This window comes from Triticum dicoccoides, chromosome 3A (assembly GCF_002162155.2).
Source record: "Triticum dicoccoides isolate Atlit2015 ecotype Zavitan chromosome 3A, WEW_v2.0, whole genome shotgun sequence".
Classification (NCBI taxonomy): Eukaryota; Viridiplantae; Streptophyta; class Magnoliopsida; order Poales; family Poaceae; genus Triticum; species Triticum dicoccoides.
Window position 1 is genome coordinate 503,070,708 of NC_041384.1, and position 10,150 is coordinate 503,080,857.

A 10,150-nucleotide genomic window follows, 5' to 3' on the forward strand; every position below is an offset into this window, starting at 1 on the left:
CTATCTCCTCCTTCTTGTCTTCTCCACAACCACCATTCTATTCCACCTATAGTGCTATGTCCATGGCTCACGCTCATGTATTGCGTGAAGATTGAAAAAGTTTTGAAAAAATTAGAATATGAAACAATTGCTTGGCTTGTCATCGGGGTTGTGCATGATTTAAATATTTTGTGTGGTGAAGATAGAGCATAGCTAGACTATATGATTTTGTAGGGATAACTTTCTTTGGCCATGATATTTTGAGAAGACATAATTGCTTAGTTAGTATGCTTGAAGTATTATTGTTTTTATGTCAATATGAACTTTTGTCTTGAATCTTATGAATCTGAATATTCATGCCACAATTAAGAAGAATTACATTGAAATTATGTCAACTAGCATTCCACATCAAAAATTATCTTTTTTATCATTTACCTACTCGAGGACGAGCAGGAATTAAGCTTGGGGATGCTTGATACGTCTCCAACGTATCTATAATTTTTGATTGCTCCATGCTATATTATCTACTGTTTTGGGAAATATTGGGCTTTATTATCCACTTTTATATTATTTTTGGGACTAACCTATTAACCGGAGGCCCAACCCAGATTTGCTATTTTATGCCTATTTCAGTGTTTTGAAGAAAAGGAATATCAGACGGAGTCGAAACGGAACGAAATCAACTGGAGAAGTTATTTTTGGAAGGAAACATGCCTGATGGACTTGGACCCCACGTCAGAAGATACGAGAGCTTCCCACGAGGGTGGGGGCACGCCCACCCCCCTAGGGCGCGCCCCCTACCTCGTGGGGCCCCCGTGGCTCCCCTGACGTACTCCTTCCGCCTATATAACTCCGTATACCCTAAAACTTCCAGAACGAAGATTAGATCAGGAGTTCCGCCGCGAGAAGCCTCCGTAGCCACCAAAAGTCAATCGGGACCCTGTTCCGGCACCCTACCGGAGGGGGGATCCCTCACCGGTGGCCATCTTCATCATCCCGGCGCTCTCCATGACGAGGAGGGAGTAGTTCTCCCTCGGGGCTGAGGGTATGTACCAGTAGCTGTGTGTTTGATCTCTCTCTCTCTCTCTCTCTCTCTCTCTCTCTCTCGTGTTCTTGAGATGATACGATCTTGATGTATCACGAGCTTTGCTATTATAGTTGGATCCTATGTTTCTCCTCCCCCTCTTCTCTCTTGTAATGAATTGAGTTTTCCCCTTGAAGTAATCTTATCGGATTGAGTCTTTAAAGATTTGAGAACACTTGATGTATGTCTTGCCGTGGATAACTGTGGTGACAATGGGATACCACGTGCCACTTGATGTATATTTTGGTGACCAACTTGTGGGTTCATGAACCTATGCATAGGGGTTGGCACACGTTTTCGTCGTGATTCTCCGGTAGGAACTTTGGGCACTCTTTGAGGTCCTTTGTGTTGGTTGAATAGATGAATCTGAGATTGTGTGATGCATATCATATAATCATACCCACGGATACTTGAGGTGACATTGGAGTATCTAGGTGACATTAGGGTTTTGGTTGATTTGTCTCTTAAGGTGTTATTCTAGTACGAACTCTAGGGTTGTTTGTGACAATTATAGGAATAACCCAACTGATTGATTGGAAAGAATAACTTTGAGGTGGTTTCGTACCCTACCATATTCTCTTCATTCGTTTTCCACTATTAGTGACTTTGGAGTGACTCTTTGCTGCATGTTGAGGGATAGTTATGTGATCCAATTATGTTAGTATTGTTGAGGGAACTTACACTAGCGAAAGTATGAACCCTAGGCCTTGTTTCCTAGCATTGCAATACCGTTTACGCTCACTTTTATCACTTGCTATCTTGCTGTTTTTATTATTTCAGATTACAAATACCTTTATCTACTATCCAGATACCACTTGTTTCACTATCTCTTCGCCGAACTAGTGCACCTATACAATTTACCATTCTATTGGGTGTGTTGGGGACACAAGAGACTCTTTGTTATTTGGTTGCAGGGTTGCTTGAGAGAGACCATCTTCATCCTACGCCTCCTACGGATTGATAAACCTTAGGTCATCCACTTGAGGGAAATTTGCTACTGTCCTACAAACCTGTGCACTTGCAGGCCCAGTAACGTCTACAAGAAGAAGGTTGTGTAGTAGACATCAGGTATCTACCTGCCGTTCCAAGTAAATTTTTATGTGTCAAACTCTAAACCTTCAAATGAAATTCTATTTTGTATGCTCGAATAGCTCATGTATCAACTAGGGATGTCTATATCCTTCATGCTAGGCGGGTTATTCTCAAGAGGAGTGGACTCCACTCCTCATTCACGAGAAAATGGCTGGTAACTGGGATGCCCAGTCCCATGCTTAAATTAAAATAATTGCAAACAAAACTCCCCCAGGACTGTTGTTAGTTGGAGGCACCCGTTGTTTTGGACAAGCCATGGATTGATGTTTGTTGGTGGTAGGGGGGATATAAACTTTACCATTCTGTTTGGGAACTGCATACAATGTGTGTAGCATGGAAGATATCGAGATCTCTCGGTTGTTATGCTGACAATGAAAGTATACCACTCAAAATATTATTTATCTCTATTTCAAAAATCAAGCTCTAGCACCTCTACAAATCCATTCTTCCCTCTGAGAAGGGCCTATCTATTTACTTTTATGTTGAGTCATCATCCTCTTATTAAAAAGCACCAGTTGGAGAGCATCGCTGTCATTTGCATGCATTACTATTAGTTTACATTGAGTATGACCGTGACTGGATCTCTTTTACCATGAATTACAATGTTTAGTCAGTCCTTAATCTTTAGAGGTGCTCTGCATTTATGTTTTGCGTTCTCAGAAAGGGCTAGCGAGATACCATCTTGTTACATCATATTATGATTGTTTTGAGAAAGTGTTGTCATCCAAAATTTATTATTATTGCTCGCTAGTTGATTATGCCATTGATATGAGTGAACATGAGACCTTAATGTTATTGTGAATATGCTTAGTTCATAATCTTTGCTGAAAACTTGAATGCTGGCTTTACATACTTACAACAACAAGATCAAACAGAGTTTGTAAAAGTTTTTTCTTTATCACTTTCAGTTTGTCAACTGAATTGCTTGAGGACAAGCAAAGGTTTAAGCTTGGGGGAGTTGATACGTCTCCATCGTATCTACTTTTCCAAACACTTTCAACCTTGTTTTGGACTCTAACTTGCATGATTTGAATGGAACTAACTCGGACTGATGTTGTTTTCAGCAGAATTGCCATGGTGTTATTTTTGTGCAGAAATAAAAGTTTTCGGAATGACCTGAAACTTCACGGAGAATATTTTAGGAATATATAAAAAATAATGGCGAAAGAATCAACACCAGGGGGCCCACACCCTGTCCAGGAGGGTGGGGGCGCGCCCACCCCCCGGGGCGCGCCCTCCTGCCTCGTGGGCCCCCTAAGGCTCCACCGACCTCAACTCCAACTCTATATATTCACGTTCGGAGAGAAAAAATCAGGGAGAAGGATTCATCGCGTTTTATGATACGGAGCCGCCGCCAAGCCCTAATCTCTCTCGGGGGGGCTGATCTAGAGTCCGTTTGGGGCTCCGGGGAGGGGAATCTGTTGCCATCATCATCATCAACCTTCCTCCATCACTAATTTCATGATGCTCACCACCGTGCGTGAGTAATTCCATCGTAGGCTTGCTGGACGGTGATGGGTTGGATGAGATTTATCATGTAATCGAGTTAGTTTTGTTAGGGTTTGATCCTAGTATCCATTATGTTCTGAGATTAATGTTGCTATGACTTTGCTATGCTTAATGCTTGTCACTAGGGCCCGAGTGCCATGATTTCAGATCTGAACCTATTATGTTTTCATGAATATATGTGAGTTCTTGATCCTATCTTGCAAGTCTATAGTCACCTATTTTGTGTTATGATCCGTTAACCCCGAAGTGACAATAATCGGGATACTTACCGGTGATGACCGTAGTTTGAGGAGTTCATGTATTCACTAAGTGTTAATGCTTTGGTTCGGTACTCTATTAAAAGGAGGCCCTAATATCCCTTAGTTTCCAATAGGACCATGCTGCCACGGGAGGGTAGGACAAAAGATGGCATGCAAGTTCTTTTCCATAAGCACGTATGACTATATTCGGAATACATGCCTACATTACATTGATGAACTGGAGCTAGTTCTGTGTCACCCTATGTTATAATTGTTGCATGAGGAATCGCATCCGACATAATTATCCATCACTGATCCATTGCCTACGAGCTTTTCACATATTGATCTTTGCTTAGTTACTTTTCCGTTGCCACTGTTACAATCACTACAAAACTATTACTATTACCTTTGCCACTATTACCGTTACTTCCATATTACTTTGCTACTAAATACTTTGCTGCAGATATTAAGTCTTTCAGGTGCGGTTGAATTGACAACTCAACTGTTAATACTTGAGAATATTCTTTGGCTCCCCTTGTGTCGAATGAATAAATTTGGGTTAAATACTTTACCCTCGAAAACTGTTGCGATCCCCTATACTTGTGGATTATCACCAGACCATTTGAACAGAGAGTCAGTAGCGCGACGAAGAGGGATGCGCTGAATCACAAGCTTATTCCTAACAGTCCACAGCGTCCAGGCTAGCACACCGATGGTCAGGCACCTAATGTGGTGAGACGAGGGTGGTAGCGCCTGGAGTTCGGCGAAGAGAGCGGGGAAGTTGTTGTGGTCCCAACTTCCACTCACTATTTCATGGAAACAGCTCTAGAGGAACTGCGCGGACACGCAGGTGAAGAAGATATGGTTCGAATCCTCCTCAGGCCCGCAGAGCGGGCAATGCCCATCGCCAGGGCCGTTGTGTTTCAGGACCTCCACGCCGGACGGTAGGCGGCCGCGGATCCATTGCCACAAGAAAATCCTTATTTTCAAGGGTAGCCGGATCTCCCAGATGGTGGAAAGAGCCTCGGGACCTGGAGAGGGGGCGATAGCATGGTAGATTGATTTAGTGGAGAATATACCAGAAGGCTCTAGACACCACCTGGTGCGATCATCACCCACATCTAGCTCAGGCTCATGCAGCGGTATGCAGCCGAGCAAGTCATGCCAAGCAGCAGTCTCAGCCGGCCCAAAAGGTCTTCGGAACACGAGCTGCTCTAAGTCAATAAGGGCCACCGCAACAGAAATCCGTGGGTCGACCGCGATGGTGAACACGTCATGAAACCGAGCGGTGAAGGGGGCGTCCTCAGCCCAGCGATCGAACCAAAACGGTGTGGCGGTGCCAGATCCAACCACAATCGAGGTCCCAATGCGGAGGACTGGGAGGTGTTGTATGATGGATTGCCAGAACTGAGAGCCACCAGACCACTGACAGAAAGCGAGCGGCTGGCCACGCGTGTATTTTTGCTAGATGATGCGAAGCCATAAGCCACCCTCACCGTTCGTAATCCGCCAGAGCCACCTAGTCAGTAGGGCAATGTTCATGCGTTTTGAGGACATGATCCCAAGACCACCCTGATCGCGAGGCTTACATATCTCACACCAACGGACCATGTGGTACTTCTGTTTGTCGCCCTCGCCAGCCCAGAAGAAGCGCCCCTGAACTCTGGCAATCTCATGGTGCAGAGTTTCAGGCAGGTTGTAGAAGCTCATAATGAATAGGAATAGGCTGGAAAGGGACGAGTTAATGAGCACAGTCCGGGCTGCCTTCGAGAGCCACCGCCCCTGCCAAGACTCAATGCGGTGCTGGAGCTTGCCGACCGTGGGGCGCAGCTCGGCCACCGTGAGCCTCGTGTCACTAATGGGTATCCCCAAGTAGGTCGTGGGGAAGCTCCCAAGCGTACAATTAAGGCGGTCCACGATGCTCTGCCGTTCGTCATCGGAGTAGCTCCCTAGCATTTTATTTGGAAAGAAAAGGCAAAATCACTGCATGTTTCATTCATTAATAATAGGGATCCCTTAATAATATATATACTTTCTCCAATTGAATTATCAAAACATATATTTAGAAACAGAGAGAATAGATAAATACGATACGTGACATGGGCACCAAGGCAGAATTGACGACAACACTTGTTGTATGTTTCTTTTTACAAGCTTTCTAATTCTAGTGGGAATTGGTCAGCACAAAGAGCATTTTTTACCTTGCCTTTCTCGGGGGTGCGACGGAGATTGTTCGTATGAATAGGGTCCTTGTCATGTTTGAGCAGTTGAGCTAACTACATTGATTTATTTTTCTTTTGCTTTTTAACATACTCCCTTCGTTCCGAATTACTTGTCTTAGATTTGTCTAGATACAGAGGTATCTAGCACTAAAATGAGTCTAGATACATCCGTATTTAGACAAATCCAAAACAAGTAATTCGGAACGGAAAGAGTACCATTCAAGATGTATGGGTCCGGTGCGGTGCACCCTACTTGTATGTATGCACTATTTGGGATTAGGAGGATAAGTGCGCCAGTTCCAAAAGGACGCACGTACTGTCCGGCTTTGTAGGTGAAAACTACTAGTAGTGGCTTTCACGATCGAGATGGATAACCACAGAGCTCTTTTCCATATGAGATGTAGACAAATCTACAGAGGAAACAAAGGCTTCAACATAAATTCAACTCAAAATTGTATCCTTGAAGTTCAACTCAAAATTGAAAAGAAAAGAAAAAGAGCTCAAATAGTACACATGGATATACACACAAGACAGACGGACGTGGCGGCCGGGTCACTGACAGGTCGTAAAAAACCGACCCAAACGGACGTCTTAAATCGTCCTCAAACGCTCGGGTCGTCTGGCACCCCTCACATCGAGTCCAAAATATGGGGCCGATATGAGGCGGCCCGGGCGGGTCCGCCACGTCGGCTTGGTCTAGCCTGGCCCACCCGTGCTCCACAAATATCCTCATCCGGAAAACCCTAGACACCGATCAATCCGAACTTCACTTCGCTCCCCACTCCGTCCACTCCACTTCCGATCCCCTTCCCTCTAATCCGATGTCCGGCGACGAAAGCAGCGGTAGCTCCGTTGCATAATCCGACAGCTCGAACATCGATGTGGAGCAGGTGGCCCTCCGCATCGCCTTGAGGAGGTCGATGCTCGAGCAAGGCGGCCTCGGCAGCGGCGGATCTTCTTCCTCAGCGCCCGTCACCCGTCGACGCGGCGTCGGGGACGTCGCCGGCCCTTCCCGCCCGGCGCGCAGCTCTGGTAGCTCCGCTTCGCTCCTTCAGGTACGCCGCCCACCTCCACCACCCTCTGGCCCGGAAAGTGGTACCGGGCCACCGCTAGGTCCTCGTGCCCGCGCCGGGGCCGGCGCGCACGATGACGCCCGAGTCCGAGGCACGTGCAGCCCGGCACGAGCGGCGGCGGGTGAGGAACAGGGCAGCAGCGGGGGAGGCGTTGTCCGCATGCTAGTCAGACACGAGCACGCTGGTCGATCCCGAGGCCGTGCTCCCCACGTCGGTCCTCCGTCGCTCTCTCATGACGGGGGAGACAATGTGCGGCGCCTCCGCTGCAAGAATGCCAAGGCGCTCCGACTCACCATCGAGTTGTCAGAGCACGAGGCAAACAAGAATGCGGCGGCGATGGCGAAGGTGGCACGTCATGCGAAGGAGCAGGACCGCCTGCTCCGCAGGCTGTCGGGCAAAAGGTGCAGCTCTGACTCCGAGTGACGGATGGCTCCACCTCCAGCTCTGAAGACGACGCACCTCCGCACGCCGATGCCTACATGGAGGTGGGGCACAGCCGTGCCGACGACCGGAAGGGGAAGGGGACGGCGAGGAAATTGTGATTTCCTCTGCCCTTCCATGTCCTTTTTATACATTATCTATGTTTTAAGTAGTTTGTAGTATGGATTTTGCATTGTCCGCCGTTGAACTCCGATGAACTATGCTTCTTTTGTCCGGTGATGAAATGTTGATCCGATTAACCGCGTGTTAATCATGTGTTTACATAGTGTTGCATGTGTTGCGTGGTTTTGAGGTCTCGGATACGAGAGACGCGGATGTGGAAGTAAAAATGCGAGGTGTGCCCGGTCAGTATCTGCGAACGCGCCCCGGGCGTTGGCCGACGTTTGAGGGCCTGGATTTGCTATGTGTTGGTGTAGATGCTCTAACACAATGGAATGGAACAAGCAGATGATACTGGGAGCCGTTGAGAAGAGACAAGTCAAGTACTACTCCTGACCTACATACGTGACCCAAGTGGTGGAGTAGCTTTCCCCTTTCTCTGGCAGCATGACTGTGCGTAGTCAAAATGCTCTGACAAACCGCCATCTTTGTGCCCTGATTGGGCCAGCCACTAATCAGCTCATGAGCACCCCCCTGATTTGTCAATGCTATATAAAACCTGGTGCTGCTGGCCCCTCCACTAAATTAGTGCCCCATTTTCTGAATAATAACCGCCATCACCCACAGCAGTAGCTAGCACCCCCGAGAATCGCAGCCAATTTTGGTAAATCTGGGCTCACCATTTCTTCACGACCTCGTGTGATATATACTGTCAAGCGAGGGCAGGGAAGGTGTGAGGACCGATGGATTAGGGTGTGTTCTCTGTCTTCGGTCGTCTTTGCTGCATCGCATCGCACGTGTGCGCCTCTGCACGTACCACGACCAAATCATTGTCTCTTTTATGTATGTCCTTCAAACGCACCAACAGATTGTCCAAGCGCAACCGCCACATAATCTCGACCAGAGTTGAAGACAGTACAAGAATCACATGGTGTGGACTCCTGACCCAAGTACCACTATATATAATAGCAAAGGTTTTGTCTTGGAAACCATGAAAATTTAACCAAGTTATATCTGAAAACAAGGTTGACAACTTGAAATCTCTTTACACCTTTTTCTTTTGGCGAAACCTCTTTGCTTTCTGCCCATCTTTGTTTCTTTGTTTCCTACGGGTGTTTTTCTCTTGCACATATGAGTTTATCCACTGAATGGAAGGCACTCTTGGATGATGGCCACATGGATGGACACCACTTCAATTGATGTCAAGAGGCACTAGCAAAGTGTTATGCAAAACTGAATATTAATGGTGGGGGGCACGGTACAAGGTAAATCTCTAAAGCATATCAAGATGGAACTTGTCGATCGTTTCTAATATTCTACAAGGCGATTTCGTCTAGAGCTATGCTAAATCTAGGCATTTATCTGCACATGCCTATTAGGTGCTTTCCATATGCTGTCATTTTTATTGTGTACATAGTACCCCTTTTTTCATGAGATCAAGTGTACATAGTACTACCTTTGCAAGCAAAACTTCACAAGTAAGTGCAACAAGGCTTCGCCGCTTTATTTTGACAACGCAATGAGGCTAAACATGTACATATGTAGTGCTCCCTAAACCCATCATAGGCCCAAGAAAAATAGTTAAAAACGCATGAAATTCTCTTGCAAAAATATTATGATAGTAAACTAACAAACTTGATGTGCCTTTCCATGCATAGAGTTATTGTTATACATGATTGGTGTCGTGACAAGCTAACCACAAAATACTCTAAATTTAAATGCCTCTATAAAAAAGATATAATCATTGTTAAATGAATATACAGGAAGAGAATACATTTTGTATAACTGGCCCATGTTGCTTCTTGGATCATCTTAAGGTGGTAGACCAATAAGTTATTGCTCCTCGAATTTCTTACTATCTTAGTGCAAGTAAATATGTTATTTTTTAATTCTAGGAGAAAACCTAAATTACATGGTTCATTTACTCGTTATTGAGTTAATAACTCAACCTTTCCTAAAATGTGAAGGGTTGTAACCTTTTGGCACTCCATAGTTTTTAGTAACATACTGTAGTTTTTTTGCCAACATGGCATTTATGACTTCTTTAGCCTGATCTTCCTACCCAAGAAAGAACAACAATTGCAATCTTAGTTCAACACCGGGACCTTCAAAATATAGGGTTTTGAAGAGAGATGAAACGCACCAACAAAGAAAGCTACACCACTATTGACAACAACTGCCCGTGCTTATTTATACCCTTATTTATATGTGGTGCTTCCTGTTCAAGTTGATGACCCAAAAATGTTGAAACAACATCATAACCTCTTAGATAACTCCCCACCCACTAGGTTCATCCTCTTGGCTCAATAATATTTCTAAATAAAGGCATACAATTCTTATTCGACAAGAAAACTATATACAACTTTAGCACTACTTTTTAAATAAAATTTATTGTTTCCTCCTCAAGCCAAC